The sequence below is a fragment of the Manis pentadactyla genome, chromosome X, assembly GCF_030020395.1.
Source record: "Manis pentadactyla isolate mManPen7 chromosome X, mManPen7.hap1, whole genome shotgun sequence".
Classification (NCBI taxonomy): domain Eukaryota; kingdom Metazoa; phylum Chordata; class Mammalia; order Pholidota; family Manidae; genus Manis; species Manis pentadactyla.
The window spans coordinates 66,334,184-66,356,304 of NC_080038.1; the positions used below are offsets into that span (position 1 = coordinate 66,334,184).

Here is a 22,121-nt window from a genome sequence, read left to right on the forward strand (position 1 = left end):
AGAGCCCTGCAGGGAGTGGCAGGAATGCCGGGTGTGCTCTCCTGAGGAAGCGGCACCCCCACTCGGCTACTATGTGCTGGCTGCAGCCTTTGGGTCTGCCCCAGTTGGCGGTGTGATAGGCTGAGGTTATGGCCGGCTCCTGGGGATGCGGCTACTCCTGGGTTGCTCTGCCGGCTCGCACAGGCTGCTCGCGGGCCCCTCTGTTGCCGGCGCTACTGGTGCACATGGGCCACTCCCAGGCCACCAGCACCATTGTGCGCTAGCAGATTGGCCGCCGCCGCCACCACCGGCTAGTGTGGGCCAGTCCTGGTCTGCTTGGCTCCCGCTGCTGTGGGCTCACAGAGGTCACTCCCAGGCCCCTCTGGCACCGCCATTGCCAGCGTGTGCACAGTTCTGCCGCTACTGGGCCGGTGTCTTGGGCTCCGTGCCAGTTGGGGGAACGACTGGCAGGCCACTTATCGCCATGAGGGGCTTCAGAGCTGTGCTGCCCCCCAGTGGGTTGGGTTACCTAGAGTTCCCCGGGATTTCCCAGTGTTGGGCTGTGTGCCAGGATGATTTCATCCAGCTCTGATGTCCCTGTCCCTTTAAGACTTGAAAAAGCACTCGCTTTTCTTTTGTCCCAGGGGCGCCAGCTGCAGTTGCGGGGACCCGCTCGCAGGGTTTACTTTTCCATTTCTCTAATATCCAGCACACCATGCACTGTGTGTCTGCACGCCCGGTGCAGACTACCAGAGCTGATTATTTAGCAGTCCTGGGCCTTCACTCCCTCCCCACTCTTGACTCCTTTCTTCCCACCGGGGGGCTGGTGTAGGGTGGGCGCTCAGTTCCCGCTGGTCCATGGCTTGTATCTTACCCCTTTCGTGTGATGCTGAGTTCTCACAGATGTAGATGTAGCCTGGCTGTTGTACTGTATCCACTGGTGTCTCTTTTAGGAATAGGTGTATTTGTTGTATTTTCAAAACTATGTTTTTGGGAGGAGATTTCCACTGAACTACTCACACCACCATCTTGGCTCCTCCATCCACAATAAGAATTTTGAGGACCAGAGGTACTATATGCTCAAAAGTAAGTGCAACAAATATGTCAGGAAGACTGGTAACATCAGCCCCTGAAGGAATCATAGCAGCCAAAGGAGTCAGAGCCAAGGATATGAAATAACATCAGAAAGAACTTTTTCCTAACTTCTCTACCTGTTTTCCCACCAGCTTCTTCCATACCACACACTTAGCCTTGCAGGGGAAAGTAAATAAGCAGCAAAGGCTACATAAGTCAATTCCCTTTCAGAAGCCAACATCCCAACTTATGGGTGAACTTTATCACCCCACACATGATAATTAACAAGATCGGACTGTAATATGTAAGGAAAGAGTTCTTCAGGCATCAGTATTAAAAGTACATGTACTGAGATTCTCAAGATGGTGGTGTGAGTAGGGCGGTGGATATCTCCTCCCAAAACCATATATATTTTGAAAATACAGCGAATGTAACTATGCCTGAAAGAGTGACCAGAAGGTACAGTGCACAAGGCAGGCTACATCTGCAAGAGAACAACATCTCACGGAAAAGGGTAGGATACAAAGCCATTACCTGGCGGAATCCGGGCACTCCCCGTATCCGATCTCACCATTGGGTGGAAGGGAATCAGAGTGGGAACAGAGAGGAAGCACAGGACTGCTAAGTAACTGGCACACTCAGCCCAGCAGGCTAGGAACTTTAAGAAACTTCAGATGCCCTAACCCCCTGCGTGGCAACGAAGCTGTGAAGCCTTTCGCAGCAATAAGCAGGTTCCCATTCTTTCCCCCGCCCGCCGTCATAGCAAGTAAACCGGCTGACCCACCATTGCTACATAACAGCCGGGGAGCAGCCCCGCCTACAACAACCACACAGCTTAGCACAGAGGCTTCCCCTGTACACAGCTAACTGGGCCAAATCCAGAGGCTGCTCCCGGCATGCAGTTGACCAGCACAGACAGCAGAGACTGTTGCAGAGTCTAGAAGGAACAAAGGGGCTTTGTTCTCAGAGCAGAACACGTGCCACTTGCCTGCGAATCCCACAAGTAATCCAGGCCATCCCAAGGGCAGCCCTGCCCAAAGCACCTGAAGGGATTAACCCAGAGGATGCCCCCTGTGAACAGTGGATGTGTGCAGACAGTGGAGATAGGCACAGAGTCCAGAAGGCACGAAGGGACTGTTCTCGTGGCTTAACACGCCACTCGTCTGCAACCCCTACCAGTGCCCTAGGCCATTCCGAGGCCTGCACCCCCCCCACCACGGCAGCTTAGACTAACCCAGATGCAGTTCCCAGTGGGTGGTTAATGGGCACAGACAGTGGAGACAGTCAAGGCGACCAGCAAGCAGAAAGGACTTTGTTCTCCCAGCTAATACATGTGGCATTTTCTGGCAACCACTCCCATCACCATGAAAACAGAACAAACTTGTTCAGTCCAAAATCCCTCAAACATGATAGAGGCCTTGGTAAGACTGAAATCACCAATCTTCCTGAAAAGGAATGCAAAATGAAAGTCATAAGCATGCTGACGGAGCTACAAAGAAATAGTCAAGAGCTAAGGGATGAATTCAGGAGGGAGGTAACAAATGCAACAAACAATGAAAGGACTTAAGAGCAGACTGGATTAGGTGGAAGAGACTATTAATGGAAGAGAAATCAGAGAACATGAACACAGAGAAGCTGAGGCAGAGATATAAGGATCTCCAGGAATGAAAGAATATTAAGAGAACTGTGTGATAAATCCAAACAGAACAGTATTCACATTATAGGGCAAGAAGAGAGAGAAAAAGGGATAGAAAGTGTTTTTGAAATGATTGCTGAAAACTTCCCCAATCTGGGGAAGGAAATAGTCTCTCAGACCATGGAGGTACACAGATCTACCAACACAAGGGATCCAAGCAGGACAACACCAAGACATATAATTAAAATGGCACAGATCAAGGACAAGGACAGAGTATTAAAAGTAGCCAGAGAAAGAGAAAAGATCACCTACAAAGGAAATCCCATCAGGGTATCATCAGACTTCTCAGCAGAAACCTTACAGGTCAGAAGGGAATTGCGTGATATATTCAATGCAATGAATCAAGATCCTTGAACCAAGAATACTATATCCAGCAAGATCATCATTTAAATTTGAAGGAGGGATTTAATAATTTCCAGACAAGCAAAAGATGAGTGAATTTACCTCCCACAAACCAACTCTACAATGTATTTTAAAGTGACTGCTCTAAATGGAAATATGCCTGATGCAAAATAGCTGTCACCAGAGAAAATAAAACCACAGCAAAGAAAGTAGACCAACCAAATACTAACTAAAGACAAAATAAAATCAGGTATGCACAAAATCAGTCAAGGGAAACACAAAGAGTACCGAATAAAACACCTAACATATAAAGAGTGGAGGAGGATGAAAAAGAGGGGAGAGAAATAAAGAATCATCAGACTGTGTTTATAATAGCATAATAAGTGGGTTAAAGATAGACGGTTATATAGTAAAGAAGCTAACCTTGAATCTTTGGTAACCACGAATCCAAAGCCTGCAATGGCAATAAGTACATATCTTTCAATAATCGCCCTAAATGTAAATGGACTGAATGCACCAATCAAAAGACACAGAGTAATAGAATGGATAAAAAAGCAAGACCCATCTATATGCTGCTTACCGGAGACTCACTTCAATCCCAAAGACATGCACAGACTAAAAGGGATGCAAAATGATATTTCGTGCAAAAAATACAGAGAAAAAAGCAGGTGTTGCAGTACTTGTATCAGACAAAATAGACGTCAAAACAAAGAAAGTAACAAGAGACAGAGCAGGACATTCTATAATGAGAAAGGGGTCAGTCCAACAAGAGGATATAACCATTATGAATATCTATGCACCAAACACAGGCGCACGTACATATATGAAACAAATACTAAGAGTTAAAGGGGGAAATAGAATGCAGTGCATTCACTTTAGGAGACTTCAACACACAACTCACTTCAAAGGACAGATTAACCAGACAGAAAATAAATAGGGACACAGAGGCACTGAAGAACACATTAGAACAGATGGACCTAACAGATATCTACAGAACTCTACACCCAAAAGCAGTAGGATACACATTATTCTCAAGTGCACATGGAACATTTTCCAGAATAGACCATATACTGGGCCAGAAAAGAGCCTCAGTAAATTAAAAGATTGAAATTTTACCAACCAACTTGTCAGGTAACAAAGGTAAAAAGTGGTAATAAATCGTACAAAGAAAACAAAAAGGCTCACAACACATGGAGGTGTAACAACATGCTCCTAAATAATCAATACATCAATGACCAAACTAAAACCGAGATCAAGCAATATACGGGGATAAATGAAAACAGCACAATGCCCCATCTTCTGGGGATGCAGCGAAGGCAGTTCTAAGTGGAAAGTATATAGCAATCCAGCCCTATTTAAAGAAGGAAGAACAATCCCAAATGAATAGTCTAAGGTTACAACTATTGAAACCGGAAAAAGAACAAATGAGGCCTAAAGTCAGCAGGAGGGACATAATAACGACCAGAAAATAAATAAATAAAATTGTAATAAAAAAAAACCAATGAAACCAAGAGCTGGTTCTTTGAGAAAAACAATATAGATAACCGCCTAGCCAGACTTATCAAGGAAAAAAGAGAGTGTACACCCATAAACAGAGTCAGAAATGTGAGGAAAAATCATGATGGACACCACAGAATTACAAAGAGTTATTAGAGAATACTATGAAAATCTACATCTTAACAAAGTGGATAACCTAGAAGAAATGGACAACTTTCTAGGAAAATACAACCTTCCAAGACTGACCAAGGAAGAAACAGAAAATCTAAACAAACCAATTGTCAGGAATGAAATTGAATCGGAAATCAACAAACTACCAAAGAACAAAACCCCAGAAACAGATGCATTCACCACTGAATTTTATCACACATTTAGAGAAGACATAATACCCATTCTACTTAAAGTTTTCCAAAAAACAGAAGAAGAGGGAATACTTCCAAACTCATTCTCTGAAGCCAGCGTCACTCTTATACCAAAACCAGGCAAAGACACCACAAAAAAAGGAAACTACAGACCAATATCCCTGATGAACATAGATGCAAAAATATTCAACAAAATACTAGCATACACCATGATCAAGTGGAATTCATCTCAGGGATGCAAGGATGGTACAACATTTGAAAATCCGTCAACATCATCCACCATATCAACAAAAATGAGAACAAAACCCATATGATCACATCTATGGATGTGGAAAAAGCATTTGACAAAATTCGACATCCATTCATGATAACTCTCAACAAAATGGTTATAGAGGGCAAGTCCCTCAACATAATAAAGGCATATATGATAAACCCACAGCCAACATCATACTGTACAACGAGAAGCTGAAAGCTTTTCCTCTAAGATTGGGAACAAGACAGGGATGCCCACTCTCCCCACTGTTATTCAACACAGTACGGGATGTTCTAGCCATGGCAGTCATACAAAACAAAGAAATTAAAGGTATCCAGATTGGTAAGGAAAAGGTTAAACTGTCACTGTTTGCAGATGACATGACATTGTACCTAAAAAACCCTAAAGACTCCACTGCAAAACTACTGAAATGTCAGGAATTCAGTAAAATTGCAGGATACAAAATTAATACACAGAAATCTGTTGCTTTCCTATACACTAATAATGAACTAGGAGAAAGAGAAATCAGGAAAACTATTCCATTCACAATTGCATCAAAAAGACTAAAATACCTAGGAATTAACCTAACCAAGGAAGTAGAAGACCTATACACTGAAACTGCAAGACCCTCCTAAGAGAAATTAAACACAGCACTAATAAATGGATATTGATCCCGTGCTCTTGGTTAGGAAGAATTAATATTGTCAGAATGGCCATCCTGCCTAAGCAATCTACAGATATAATGCAATCCCTATCAAAATACCAACAGCATTCTTCACAAAACTGGAACAAATAGTTCTAAAATTCATATGGAACCATAGAAGACCCCGAATAGCCAAAGCAATCCTGAGAAGGAAGAATAAAGCAGGGGGGTCTCGCTTCCCAACTTCAAACTCTACTACAAAGCCACAGTAATCAAGACTATTTGGTACTGGCACAAGTACAGAGCCATAGTCCAGTGGAACCGAATAGAGTCCAGATATTAACCCAAGCATATATGGTCAATTAATTTATGATAAAGGAGTCATGCGTATACAATGGGGGTAATGACAGCCTCTTCAAGAGCTGGTGTTGACGAACTGGACAGCTACATGTAAGATAATGAAACTGGATTACTGTCTAACTTCATACACAAAAGTAAACTCAAAATGGATCAGCGACCTTAAGGTAAGTCATGAATCCATAAAACTCTTATTAGAAATAAACACAGGCAAAACTCTTGAATATAAACATGAACAACTTCTTCATGAACATATCTCCCCAGGGAAGGGAAACAAAAGCAAAAATGAACACGTGGGGCTATATCAATCTAAAAAGCTCTGTACAGCAAAGAACATCATCAGTACCACAAAAAAGCATCCTACAGTATGGGAGAATGTATTTATAAATGGTGTTTCCAATAAGGCATTGACATCCAAAATGTATAAAGCGGTCACGCACCTCAACAAACAAAAAGCAAATAAAGCAATTAAAAAATGGGCAGAGGATCTGAACAAATACTTCTCCAAAGAATAAATTCAGGTGGCAAACAGGCACATGAAAAACTCAAAATAGAAATACCATTTGACCAGGAATTCCACTCATAGGAATTGACCCTTTTGACTGCAAGGTCTCTTGATTCAAAAAGACGTATGCACCCCTCTGTTTATCACAGCACTATTTACCACAGCCAAGAAATGGAAGCAACTTAAGTGTCCATCAATAGATGTATGGGTAAAGATGTGGTACATATAGACAATGGGATACTATTCAGCCATAAGAAGAAAACAAATCCTACTATGTGCAATATCATGGATGTAGCTGGAGGGTATTATACTCAGTGAAATAAGCCAGGTGGAGAAAACAAGTATCAAATGATTTCACTCATCTGTGGAGTATAAAAACAAATAAATACTGAAGGAACAAAACAGCAGCAGACTCATAGAACCCAAGAATGGACTAACAGTTACCAATTGGAAAGGGACTGGGGAGGATGGGTAGGAAGGGAGGGATAAGGGGGGAAAGGGGGCATTATGATTAGCATACATAATGTATTGGGGGGGCACAGGGAAGGCAGTACAGCACAAAGAAAACAAATAGTGATTCTATAGCAACTTACTCCGCTGATGTACAGTGACTGTAATGTGATATGTTGTTGGGACTTGATAATGATCTAGTAACCACACTGTTGGTCATGTAAGTGTGTATTAATGATGAAAACAAAAAGCTAATTATTGCAATTAGTTCACAAACTCCAGAAAGAAAAAGCACATGTACTAAGTAGTCACTTGGCCCGTAACTGCTTAATGTTTCTTTGAAGATAAGTTGTCAGTGTAATTGCCAAGAGGAGAGCACAAGTCTTCGCCTATAAACACTGCATTGGCTCATATGCCTATGAAGTCGCCAATGTAACATTTGGATATATGATCATGTGGAATTCTGCTAACATGAAGACCCTTTCACCCACTCAGGGATTGGGCCTGTTAATTAGTGATTTTCTTGAGTACATATTACTTCACATAACCTTAGCAATAGTTTTTTTTAATGTCCTCCTGCTATCCCACCCTATTTCTCAAAATAGCTTTTCACTTCTCACGTTTTTAAAATTGAGTTTGTGCTTCTCAGTATCTATCCCTGAGAACATGAAGCAACTGAGGCTACAGAGAAATGGAACTGGAAATCATTTACCCAAGCTGGATGATTAAGGTAGTAAAAAAAAAAAGGGAACTAGTGTGGTTAAGGACAGTAAAGAAGAACTTGTCACACTAAAATAGTTTTCAAAATAGTACATTTTATTTGACAGTAGACTACATACTCCCCAATTTTTCTTGGTTCTGAAACAGATAACATTAGATAGCCTTTTGGTGTTCGCCCATGCTGAGCAAGGTTTTTCAATCTTCAAACCAGTCAAGGCTCAGAGATTCTGCATTTCACATCAGTTCACAAGTCAGTTTATCTTCAATTTATCAGAGCATTTTGACATGGATTCCCTTTCAGGTGGAAGGGTAGAGATGGAGTAATATCCTTTAAAAATAGATTTGTTCACAACTTCATTTATGTGACAAAAATCAGGTGTCAGCATGTTCTCTTATTCTTATCAGTAGTAGTCTTAGGATGTCAGGAACTGTGAAAGGAAGGCTCTTAGTGACTTTCTCCTTTCCACTTCCTAATAATGCAATCCCCCATCCCCACCTGAAGAGGTTTTACTCAACCCTGCTGACAGCACATATTAAAAGCCAGATAATATTTTGGATGTATCTGATGTACAAATTAAAATGTACGGATCCAAAATTCGAAAGATCACCCACTAATCCTCTTTAGCCTTGCTCCCTCCACCAATTAGCCTCTGTCATTCCTCTAATTCCTTCTCCATTTATGGATGATACTGTTGGCTTGCCACATATTCTCAAGTTTAGATGCTTTGAAGTATGTATGAATTACAGTGAACAAAAGTCATCTTCCTTTGTAGTTAATTTTGACTTGAGCTTTACTACCTTATGATGGAGAGGTCATGTTAATAAAATCCATTATTACATAGCCTAAGGCTTAGCTGATAACCAAACCAATCAACCAATTACTGTTTCTCAAGAACTTACAGAAATGACTGGGAGCAAAGGAGTCTGTCTTCATCTCAACAATGACCAGTTATTAGAACTGCATTAAAGTGAATAAAGCAATCCCCAAGTTAGACCGGAGGTAGTAATGCTTTTAAGACCAATCCAGGAAAGGCAGGCTGCCCTTACAAACAGGTTTGACCTTTTCTTTCACTCTTCCTCCTATCCCACCCTCTGTGAGTGATTTAAAAAAAAGAAAAGGTCAAACCCCAGTCTGGCCTATATTTGGAGAGAATTTTAAAGTAATATTTTTCCCTCCTATTTTTTCTAATTCCAATTGTTACTGTTCTTAAAACTTCAGCATGGTGAAATTGTTAAGCTATTTTCATTCACTGACATTATTCCACTATAACAAGTCCTTTCTTGAACAGGTTTTGATGGTGAGGTTTCTAAGGTGTATGTTGAGAAACTATTGCAAAAGAGAAATCATGTCTCCATCTCCAGTCTTGCTATGTGCTATTTAAGGACTCTTCTTCAAAGAGATCTATTTAGGCAGTATACATTTGTCAGAATGTAAAATGTAAAGAACTGAAAACAGACAAAGTTGGTAAATGTTTCAAAACCAATTGTGGCTTGAGAATGATTGATTCCCCAATGCTGGTACCAATGAGGCAGGTTTGGGAATTAGTTCTTTGTTATCTCTCCTCCTACCCAGCAGTGGTCACAGCCATTTTTCATGAGGAATAGGCTAGGAGAAAAGGAAGTGTCTATTATAAGGACAGTTCCTGCAACTTATGGAGCAAGCTCAGTAGAAAACCCTGCTTATTATAGTGGCCAGAGTGGTAGAAAATAATATGGAGTAGGAATTAAACCCCCCTAATATTATTCAGAGATTAAATCTTGCCCATAACCAGAAAACAGGCCAAAAGCAAAGTTTTAAAAGTTGTCTGGGAAGGCATTCGTTTGTTTCACGTCTCTGGGGCCAACTGAAAATGTAGCAAAGGACCTTATACACAGTAGACACTCAAATATACTTGGTAGAGTGAGTGAATGAAAAAAGTGAATGAACAGTGACCTTTCTCTTATATTCTAGTCTCCAAGCCAATTTTAGAAAGTGTGCTTTAGTCACGACTTGTTTTCTGTCAAGGAATTAACACTGTTACCTTGAAATAAACAAATTTCTGATTAATAAAGGTTTTCATTCCACTTCTTGTTTTTACTGCATTTTCAAGACAGACTAAGCACCTTTAGTACCAGACCTGTTTCATTTAGCACCACCTTCTTGTTTGTATGAATGAATGAATAAAAAAAGCTTTTATTCCTACTCTACAAAGCATGCCAAAGAGGTGATCTATTTCATCATTCCTTCTCAGTGCTTTAGTATCACAGCTGCTCCAATGAAGTTTTTTCAACTAATTGAAGAACTATAGTCTCTTATTAAATTTGTTCTTGTGTTTCCACTATAAGCTAGTGAGATTAAAGTGCGTTTTGGTCTAGGTCTTTTAAATCTCTTCATCTAAACACTCAAGAACAGGACTTTATCCAGAATGAATAAATTTTTACAAAATACGGACAATCTAGAAATAATCATCTATATAGCTCAAGTGGCTTCCTGACTCTAAGCCAGTCCAATGAGCAAATACTTTTAAAACAAGTTGTTTCATCTTAATTTGTATCTTAAACCATTTCACTATAATTCACATTTTATTAAAGGACAAACATTGAGCCCTTTTATCTGGCTTCTTCTGGCTTTAAGCCATGTAAATAAGCAAGTGACATGGGACTTTCTAGAACTATGAAAAATATCTTCCTTTTGTATTTAAAGAACCATGCCATCTTTTTCTATCTCCAAGGCAAGTCAACAGATCCTCGAAACCAGACCTACTAGATTAATTCATCAAGCATACTGCCTTCTGGAGAACAGGCACAGAAATACCTACTCAAAAGTCAAAGATGTCTTTGTATCTTCAGCTATGATTTGTGATCTGATACCCTTTAGACAAAGCTCATTTCACTTCACTTATGCTCTGGATCTAGAATGATATTCTACATAAAAGATGCTCTGCTTAGCAAATTAACCTAAAGTAAACCTGAGCCATTTATTTTTAGTCCTTTAGTGTATCTAAGCCAGGCAAGCGTGGACTTAAAATATCTCCATCATCAGCACTCAGCATTTTTAAAAACTGGTACTGGTGGAGAACCACAGCACTTTACTTTTTAGAAAAATTTCTGCATCTCTTTATTCAGACCAGGGAGCATGTAGACTTCTGGTCTGAACTTTATCTTTCCACCTAGCTCAGCGTTTGGCCTACTGTCCTGCACAATTCTGTTTTTCCCATTTTCATCATCACATAAGCTTCACAGTGGTTAAGTAACTTTCAGTCTGGATCTCACACCTATACCTCATTTTCCTGCTGGGAACACCCAATAAGGATAGTATTTTTATATCCTAGGCCATGCACAGTTCTAAGCCTCATAAAAAGTAATCAGTAATCATTCCTTAAACCAACAGTTAATTCCTTAGTCAGCTTTGTAAGTTTACACAGATCTCTGGTGTAGGTTCAATGATAATGAATTTTTACATCCCCAGTTACTTTCTCTGAGGATAAGACAGAGTAAATGAATAGTGTTCCATCAACAGATAGTGCTTATCTATGTATGGCAATTTGAGACTTATTGATTGTATACATTATCTTCTGCTACCCAGGACACAATAAAGATGGTTTCATCTTCACATCCTCAGTGCCTAGCAAGGAAACTGGCACAAAATAGAATTATCCAGTTTTGCCTTCTTTATACATTAAATCCTCTACACTTATATTCTGGTTTTCAACAGTTAATAGTCCTTCCTCAAATTTTTCATATATATAATGATGATACAATTATAATGATTATTATTTTATGTTATATCTATATATGTATGTATTTATATATACATATAAAACTGTGTAACAATCTTACAAGCTTAGTACTTGGCACCACATGAGAAAATCAATTTACATATATTTACATGGTGCTTTGGAGTTCACAAAATGCTAACATATGTATTGCCTTATTCTCAACTATAGACAAAATGAAATGATAAATTTATTTAGCTCTTTAATGCCTGTAGTGAGTTCACCTAGTAGGCAACTGATTAACAAATATTTAAACCTTCAGTTTATGTAACTATTTGTATTACCCCTTTCATAGTGGGTCAAGCACACAAGAATTTTGTAGAGATAATGCCTGTCATGCAAAAAATTTTAGTCACACAGGAAACATCTAATGTCTAAGTTTTATATAGCACTTTATAGTTTAGAAAGTGCAGTCTCATTCATTACATTTTGCTGTTACCTAGGAAAATACACTGGTATCAATTTGACATCACCAGTAAAGTCTTGATTGGTTAAAATAAGCAATGTATAGTGAATAGTATAGGACATAAACCTCCCTCTTACTACTTGGGAGCATTATCTGGCATTTCACAGTACCTGAAACAATAGCTGGTACACAAAAGGCAGTTAATATTTATTCATTCATTCACACGCATGTAGCGCATTTGTATTTACATAGTGCTTTAGTTTTCAATATGCACTTATCTGAAATTTTATTTCTATGAGAATGCTTTTTTTTCTTTGATATCTTTAGTGCCTAGTATATCTGGCACATTATTGATCACAATAGCTTAATCCCTTGTGTTTGTAATGTATTATAGTTTAAAAGAAGTTTCCATGTGTTTGCTACCTGGATACTCTTTTTACTCAAAATCACCATAGCAGCAAAAACATGATGGCCACAAATACATGAATTGCCCATTTATCAACACTTAATTCCTAGTATATGTGAAGTATTATACTTTTGGCGCAGCACTTTATTCATGCTTCTTTTAATCTTTGTATCCACAGAGCCTTAGCACAGTAGAATGTGTACGCTATGCAATCAATATTCATTCATCAACTCTGAAACTCGTTAAGTCTTTAGGTGCTTTACAGTTTACAAAAGCACATTCACATTTTAAGTTTAGGTAAACTGGATGTGATCATACCTAATAACTGCATCCTCAGCACCCAGCACAGGGACAGGCCCACAGGAGGAAATTAATATTATTCAGCACACAGTCCCTGGCATTTATATCAGGGGTGGTAAACTATGGCCTACGGACCAAATCCACTCGGTTCAGGAGCTAAGCATAGCTTTTCCTTTTTAAAGCGTTTTTTTTTTAAAGCAACAAAAACCATATGGCTCTTCAAGCCTAAAATATTTACCATCTGACCCTTACAAAAAGGGTGTGATGACCTATTTACATAATGCTTCAGAGCTGACAGTGCACTTTCAAATGTTAGCTGTGCGTGGCTGTTAATATACTATGAATGAGAGTGCCTTGCTTTTTTCTGTGTTTTAGAGTGCTGTCAAATATATTCACAATCATTCAAATTGTCTTCCCTCATGGTAAGGACGGAAAAAAGTCAAAGAAAGGATTAAACCTGCTAAATGTTCCCAAGTTCTCACTCCTTTAAGGCTAGAAATGGGCATTAAACCCAGGGACAGGCTTGACATAGTCCACCAAATGAGGCCACTACCATGAGCAGGGAGTTCAGGCTGGCTCCTTGGGGCTTTACTCTGTCACAGGCCGTCATCTCATTCCTTTTTGTAGCCATCACTAGAAATCCCAAACCCCAGGAATCCTGCTCACCCAAGCTCAAAGACGTAAGGTATTGCTGGCTGGTGTTTCTCAGCAGGCTGGCAAACCTGTCTTTTGTCTAATTCTTCTCACTGGCCTGGAGCATCTCTTCACATTTTCTCTAGATAGCCCGGCACTTTTTTCCCCAACAGCCTGATGCTTTCCTCTTCTCATCAGCCTAGAGTTTCTGAGGAAAATGGAGAATTGAAATACAATGTTACCTGTCATGTTTCTGTCAAGTGGTGAAAAGAAGTCTAAGTCTAAAAAGCACCAAACACTTGATGAAAGGTTCAAAATTATGATGAAAACTGGCTTAAGAATGGCCTAAGCATAATATTGCCAGCTAAAGATATGTTTAAGGTAATAGTAACATCAAAAAGGACACTTCAAAAGTGGGCTTAAATGGAGATATAAAAACTGGAAAGGGAGAACTGAAAATGTCCAGGAGCAGGGAAGGTAACAATAGAAAAGAGGTGGGACTTAGGGTTCTCATCTTTGGGTTTCCTCTCATCCTGGGACTTCTATCCTTAGATTCTGGGTCATGGCCCTCCAGCTTCCCACCTGATTTAGTCTTGAGTTACTTTTCTCTCTTGGGCATCCTATTCATCTAGAGAGGCTTGAGTCCTCGGTCTCAATTTTTTGTGTGTCTGAGGTCTTCCATCCTTGAGTCTTAGGTGTTTAAGCTAAGGCTTTTTATCTTAGGCCTTATCTTGAGCCTTTTGTCTTAGTTCTCAGGCCTTCCTTAGCTCCCATCCTGGGTCTTCAGCTTTTTATATAATTCAAGACTTGAGCCTTCCACCCAACTCAGTCAGGTCTTTAAGTCTCTGTCCAACAAGGCCTACCTTCTGTACATTGTAACTCTTAGGGCTTCAGACAGTCTCAGGCCTGAGGTTTCCATCCATCTTGGGACACAGGTTTTCCATTTTAGTCTTTAGGTCTCAAGTCTCAATCCATCTGTCTTCTACTTTGGGCCTTCCACCTTCTGTCCATGTTAGGTCTTTTATCATCTCAGAGGGCAGCCTGGGGTAAGGAACAGCTCTGCAATGCTTATTTTGATAGGTGACAGTCTGCACCTACTAGGAAGGGGTTGAGAATCCCCTCTACCACAGACACACATACAGTAGCACACACATACATACACACAAAATATGCAAGGAGAGAAGACTGCATGAAACCAGAGGGGGTAACACAGGTTCATGAAGAAGCTGAAATACTCAAAGGTGAGTATAAGAGAAAAGGCAGAGAAGGAACAAGAGCACAGAGAGATGAACACTGAAAATGGAAAATCACAGAGAGTAGAGACACAGACACCCAGAGCAGGAGAGAAAGAGAAAATAGCACAAGACAGAGAGGACATACAGAAAGAAATGCAAGATAAGGAGTAGAAACAACCAGAAGGAAGGTCAGAATCAGAAGGTGAAACGTCAAGGCAACGAGGAGAGGGAATGATGAACAAACGAGTTCACACAGAGAAAAGAGAGATAGGCAGAACAAGAAACCAGCAAAAAGCACACAGCATATGATTCAGAGCCATAAAGGGAAAGAAAACAGTGAAAAAGGAGCCATATCTAGGAGAGCAAAGAGAATCAGCAATAAAATGAAAAAACTAAAGGCAGACATCTAAGACATGGCACAGACAACTCTTGGGGACAAACAAGTGTAAAATGAGACAAAGATACACAAAGAAACCAGGAAGAGACTTGTGGGAACAGTAAGATACACTGTAGATAGAGAAGAAAGACCAAAGACATTCACGGAGGAATTAGACAAGCAAAGAAATACACACTTGCAAGTGACAAGAAATAACAAGGCAGGCATTCAGAGAAAGGGTAAGAAGTTGAAGAAACAAAATAGTGAGGGGCACAATAAAAGATGACACCACAAAAAGAGAAGACAAAAAAATTGCATTAATAATTATAATAAACTATTAGTACCAGTACTAACATTACTATCAGTAATAATTATCATAATAGCAACCACCAGCACCAACACATACGGTTTTCTACTTAAAAACTTTTACCTTAGGGATTTCTTACATTGAACCAAAATGCACCAACTTGGCCTGCCACTAGATGGTATTATTGGTCACTTGTATTGTGTCAAATGCACTTATGAAACTTCGTGGATTACCTTTCGCTTACCGTGTGCCAGGCACTGTACTAAGCACTTTACATCCATGATTTCAGTTAACCTTCACAGACAAAGGTAATCAGAAGCTCTCAAGTGCCAGAGGCCATGCACCTAATAAGTAGCAGAGGATTTAAACAGAGAATATGTGCCACTTAAAATTGTGCCACAACTGTTTTAAGTATTCCAGAGAAGCCAATGGAGATGAGTGAATACTATAATAAAGGGCACTTAGGGAGCACCTAGTCAATCTCCTCATTTTATATCTTCATCTTTCCCCATCCCTTTAGAAACTGACTTTTCACAACCCTCTCAATCATAATGGCAGCTTGAGGGACTGGGTTTCCATTAACACTAAACCTTTAACTACAGATTCTCTCACAAGAGGAAGTAAGAAAGCAGAAAACAATTTTTGTTTTAGGCCTCTAAGAGTGGCAGAGGATCTACGCAGTGAAGGTAAAGAACAAACAACGTGAGACAAAATTGCTTTGTGACACAACTGGTACACAGACGGTAATATCCTTGAGTTGCTTCAGTGAAACTTACTGGTAATACAGGTTATTGGTCATCCTCCCATCTCACATTTGGCTCCCCCTCCAAACAGCTATTAGCTCGAAAGCCATCCTCACAGTATTTTACAGCACCAACAACTTACTTCATTCTGCTAGTGTAAAATGCTAGAGTGCCAGGCATGTTGCTCTTCCTTTGGTGTGTTCATATTTATTGCTCTCTGCACTGCTTTTGGGAGGGATAATTCTTTGGCAGCTATGAAGGAAACAATCAGGAGCTACAAAAAATGAGAGGAAAGGTACATAAATACCATAAAGTTGTTAACTGAGTACTGTGCTACTAATTAGAAGATTCAAATTAATGAGCTATAGAAACTATCTCTACAGAGCTTAGAGCTGAAGCTTTTAGGTCTTCAGAGATAAAACTAATACAACTTCCTCATTGAACAAGAAAACAAAACTATGGCATAAAGAGGAAAACGTTTTGTGAGATAACACTCAGTGAACCACGAGAAACACCATTGTCAATCACAGCCTTATTCTTTCAGTTGAGTACAAATCTGCACAAAGCCTGTGCAATCTGGACTTGCTACACTGAATGGTTAACTTCCGTCTCCCAACCTGCATGCTTCTCTCCCATCACTGACCTAGCAGATGCAGGGTCCTCGTTCTTTAGATCCTGCCTGATGATGGATAGTTTTGTGCCATTTCTGGTCAGGTTCCATCAATTAGTGAACACAGCATAAAAAGAAACATTTATCTTCTCAAACAGCTTGTTTTGTGTTTTATCCCACAGACATCTCAAAGCATCTTGAACTATGTAAATGACTAGCACAAAGTTCTCCAGCAGGCATCAAGAGACTCTGGAGACCACAGAGTCCAGAATGATGATCTGCCCTTGATCAGTGCTGCAGATATGGCAGCAGCTGTCCATGTTCTCCTATGAAAGACAGAACAATTAGCTGTAGCCTCTCTAACATGCTAGGCCCATTCTAAGCACCTAACTCAGGCAGCCTGCAGCTTTTCACATCATCCTCATCATCCTCATCATCCATCTCACACCCTATTGCTTTCCACCTAATTGCTTAGCTAGGAAGCTGTTTTTTACCAAAGCAGACACAGTGGTAACAATGAAAACAATCTTAGTGTAAAGTTAAATACAGTATACTAGAAAACAACATCAAAATTAAAGACTATGTATTATGTTTCTAGGGACAGTTTACCCACCTCTGATGTGTGTTGGTTGTCTTGAGACTTCATCTTCCTACTGGGCCCAGGAAAGAAATCTTGGTAGAATGTTGTGGCCTCGGGTTGTTGCCCAGTGGTAGTGAGCTTTTCCCATGGAGGATCCTCAAGCCCCATCTCCACCTAGGGATCGTCAAAGGGAATAGGTCCCTAACACTGTAAAGCAACAAGCCTGTTCTTCCGAGGAAGATCTAGAGAAGAGAGAAAAGAAAAATAAGTTAATGAAACATAGTACACTAGGAAAAGTCTGTTGTAATAAGCAACTAGTGGTTAAATTAAATTGTATCTACCCTTTCCTTTGGATGTATTGAAAGGTGGAGATTTAGAAATGTGTAGAACTCTGTATTCTAGCTACCAGTCTAGCAACATGCAAATTCTTCCATTCATTCTAGCTCCATTCCTTATAGTTCTCCGTATCTCCAAGACCAATTCAGAGATGAACAATTACCAAAATTCCCATACTGTCCTTTATTCTTACAGTCTCCACTGATGAGAAATTCTCTAGAGTGTAGATTATTAATGACTTTGTGTTCTCATCACAAAATATAGATTCGGGGGTGGGGCAGGTGTCAAGAAATCAAGGGGTGGGAAATAACAGAGAACTTAGCTTTCTCAACCAAGGAAGCTATCAGGCTACCCTAGAAAAGCTCCAATGTGCTCTAACTGTTGAGTTCTGTAAGAATTTTAAGATTGCCTCAGGCTTCTTTTCTACAGCACTATTTTAAGAACTGAGCAATCTACCACAAAGTGCCTCTCTCTCACCTAGTTGTCTAGCATTCTCCTCTTTGAATTTGTACATTAAGTAGTAAGATGCTCGTGCACTGCCAAGATAAACAATTGTTTTCAATTCAATTCATGTGGTATATTTTTTGAACAGCTTATATATGTACCACCCAAGTCTCGCAATATTCAGAGAAATCAAGAATGGTTACAGGCATATAAAACCCATTATTATTATAGCCAAGCAAATCTATGCAAAAGGAAAAAAAAGGCTAAGGATCCAATAAATAGCTTACACAGTCCCTTAGGTCTATTATTCTACTTTTTTTGCAATGTCATGCATTTTTCAAATAACAAACCCTCAAACTTCTTAAAGCAAGGGAATGACAGTGACAATGGAATCAGGCCTGCTGAAACAGGCCCATGACACTGATCAAGCCAGTACTACTCATCAACAAATATTCAGCACTTACTACCAGTGTCTTCCAAAAATTCTCAATCATAATGTAAGCTGGTCACAGGGATAGTAGAACAGCATGGAGAATATAGCCAGTGATTCTGTAACCTCTTCCTATGTTGACAGTAACTGCACTAGTTGAGTAAGGATTTAATATATGGGTAACTGTAGAACCACTGTGTTGTGTACATGAAAACAATGTAAAATTATATAACAATACTTCAAGAAAGTACATATATATATATAGATGTCTTCTGTATCTCCTCTCTAGCCTGTTTGGTCTCCCAAAGATCCTCTAATGGCAAGCACTAGCAGTTTCACAGGATTAGGCTAGTGTAGAAAAAGAACTAAATGAAAATATGGGTCAAATCAACACGCACCTCAAGGTCTGACTAAATCTGTGGCCCAAAGGTGAACCTCTTGCTGAAAATATTTCAAGAAGCAGGGCAGCAGAGCAATTGCTACTACTGTGTGGAAGTACAATTGCCTTGACCATTTTTAATTGGCTAGCTGCCTTTACCACAGGCTAGGAGTGAAACTGAAGCAGGTCTAAGCCAGGTTTGCAAACTTAAAAGCACTTTGTATGGTAAGATAATGATGTGAAAAGCACTAGGTATGGCTTTCCAGATTCATGATCAGGAATTACCATATTATAAAGTCTAACAGTAGTTTGTAAAAGGTCACTTATTTCACTCTACTTCCTAGATAAGATGTCCAGTAAAGCCAAACTGGTGCTCTGTGATGTTCTCAGTATGAACAGAACAGGCTTCAAAGTCTCTCGGCAATATCCTTCCCCATCCTTACTTAACCTAAGATTAGATAGATACTTCACTCCCACATACAGGCTTCCAGTTAAACATGGTAGTTCATACATATTTATGTTATTTACTCTGCTCCTTTCTGAAACCCCATTAATGATTGTTAAGTGGACACTCCATCTGCAAGCAAACTTACCTGAAGAATTTTCAAAGTAATGGATCCAAGCTCAACTTCATTTATACACTGCCTAGTTAAGGTAACTAAACAACTTTTCCAGTGTACCCAGATCTTCTGAGCCATTCTGAACCATATTTACTGAACACAGCTGCTTTAGCATCGAAGCTCTCTGATTTTGTTATTAGAGTAATGACATGAATTCAAGGAACATTCCCTTCCCCTTAAGGGGAATCATTTTAGAACTGGCAGAGAACCATACATCTCATTAATTGACAAGAATTTTTAGACTCTTATCTGTCATCTTGCAGACCAACAAAACATCAAGGTACTTTACACATAAAAACCAAGTGGCATATAGCCAGCCAGCTAGTTCAAATACTCAAACTCTAGACAAGCACAGAATCATCACAGCTAAAAAGGGTATTAATGATTGTGTAATCCAAAATTTTTATTCTCTAGGTAAAGAAACTGGGAGTGCAGAAGATGAGACTCCCTCACTGTTACACAGCCAGTAGGTGGCCAAGTGGTACTTAAGCCCTGGTCTTCTCTCAGCTCAGGGGTCTTTAAGTTGTGGAGGCTGAGCAAGGATTCTCAAGGGCACAGGAGCTTTCTACAAAATTTTTACCCTATTTGCATTTCACCATAAAGGTAGTTTGAAGCAGTTAGATGACTACTTCATAATGGAAGGTTCATGGCCATATTGGTGATAAATGGTACTACTTTTGTTGCCTGGAGCTTAAAGAATAGAGGAAAACTTAAAGAATTTACATAGTAAATGTGTTTTGTACCAAATGAAAGACAAGTAGCCCTGCTCTATGTTTTAAGATTTTGCAGCAGTTTGAAAAGAGAAATTTGGTTAAGTGCATTATTAACAGCACATTGGACAGTACAGACGTGCCACACTGTAAAGAAGCTATACCATAAAGACACCATTTTCACAGTTTAGTAGCCTTTTATTTGCTACTATCTTGCACACCTGCTGTGTTTTGTAATTGTACTTTAGACCTAAGCAAAAGGTCTTATCCCTTTTGTTCACACACTTTAGCTTAAAAATTATTTCCATGAACTTAAAGGATGCATAAATGTTTTCTTTTAGGAAGGACAAGTTTAATCAATTATAGCAAAATACTAATTGTAGACTTTATAAATACTACGTCACTGATCACTGAACAAATCATCCAACTTTTCTTAAAACATTCATGTTAGAGTAATCAAAAAACCACCCAAGAACAAAACCCCCAGGCCAGATGGATTTACCTCGGAATTTTATCAGACATACAGAGAAGACATAATACCCATTCTCCTTAAAGTTTTCCAAAAAATAGAACAGAAGGCAATACTCCCAAACTCATTCTATGAAGCCAACATCACCCTAATACCAAAACCAGGCAAAGACCCCACCAAAAAAGAAAACTACAGACCAATGTCCCTGATGAACATAGATGCAAAAATATTCAACAAAACATTAGCAAACCGAATTCAAAAATACATCAAAAGGATCATACACCATGACCAAGTGGGATTCATCCTAGGGATGCAAGGATGGTACAACATTCAAAAATCCATCAACATCATCCACCACATCAACAAAAAGAAGGACAAAAACCACATGATCATCTCCATAGATGCTGAAAAAGCATTCGACAAAATTCAACATCCATTCATGATAAAAACTCTCAACAAAATGGGCATAGAGGGCAAGTACCTCAACATAATAAAGGCCATATATTATAAACCCACAGCTAACATCATACTGAACAGCGAGAGGCTGAAACCTTTTCCTCTGAGATCAGGAACAAGACAGGGATGCCCACTCTCCCCACTGTTATTCAACATAGTACTGGAGGTCCTATCCACGGCAATTAGACAAAACAAAGAAATACAAGGAATCCAGATTGGTAAGGAAGAAGTTAAACTGTCACTATTTGCAGATGACATGATATTGTACATAAAAAACCCTAAAGACTCCACCCCAAAACTAGAGCTAATATAGGAATTCAGCAAAGTTGCAGGATACAAAATTAACACACAGAAATCTGTGACTTTCCTATACACTAACAATAAACTAATAGAAAGAGAAATCAGGAAGACAATTCCACTCACAATAGCATCAAAAAGAATAAAATACCTAGGAATAAACCTAACCAAGGAAGTGAAAGACCTATACCCTGAAAACTATAAGACACTCTTAAGAGAAATTAAAGAGGTCACTAACAAATGGAAACTCATCCCATGCTCCTGGCTAGGAAGAATTAATATAGTCAAAATGACCATCCTGCCCAAAGAAATATACAGATTCTATGCAATCCCTATCAAATTACCAACAGCATTCTTCAATGAACTGGAACAAATAGTTCAAAAATTCATATGGAAACACCAAAGACCCCGAATAGCTAAAGCAATCCTGAGAAGGAAGAATAAAGTGGGGGGGGAATTTCCCTCCCCAACTTCAAGCTCTACTATAAAGCCACAGTAATCAAGACAATTTGGTACTGGCACAAGAAAAGACCCACAGACCAATGAACAGAATGGAGACTCCAAATATTAACCCAAACATATATGGTCAACTAATATTCGATAAAGGGGCCATGGACATACAATGGGGAAATGGCAGTCTCTTCAACAGATGGTGCTGGCAAAACTGGACAGCTACATGTAAGAGAATGAAACTGGATCACTGTCTAACCCCATATACAAAAGTAAATTCGAAATGGATCACAGACTTGAA

The 22,121-nt window shown here is 39.5% G+C and overlaps 1 protein-coding gene and 1 long non-coding RNA gene across 6 annotated transcripts in view; one reads left to right on the forward strand and one right to left on the reverse strand.

The window, feature by feature from the left end:
- CHIC1 (cysteine rich hydrophobic domain 1) overlaps positions 1–22,121 on the forward strand; it is a 143,677-nt gene that overhangs the window by 117,948 nt on the left and 3,608 nt on the right. The window lies entirely within an intron of this gene.
- Positions 7,954–22,121, reverse strand: part of LOC118931430 (uncharacterized) — a 31,367-nt gene continuing 17,199 nt past the window's right edge. Inside the window, exons 3-6 of one of the 5 annotated variants that reach the window (XR_008995133.1) lie at positions 17,263–17,471; positions 16,182–16,313; positions 13,961–15,184; positions 7,954–13,586 (exon numbers count right to left, since the gene is read on the reverse strand). This is a non-coding gene — a long non-coding RNA (uncharacterized LOC118931430). Of the gene's footprint in view, positions 15,185–16,181; positions 16,314–16,682; positions 16,976–17,262; positions 17,472–22,121 lie in introns of all 5 variants that reach the window. The other 4 variants (XR_008995134.1, XR_008995132.1, XR_008995135.1 and 1 more) reach the window with 4 other exon arrangements.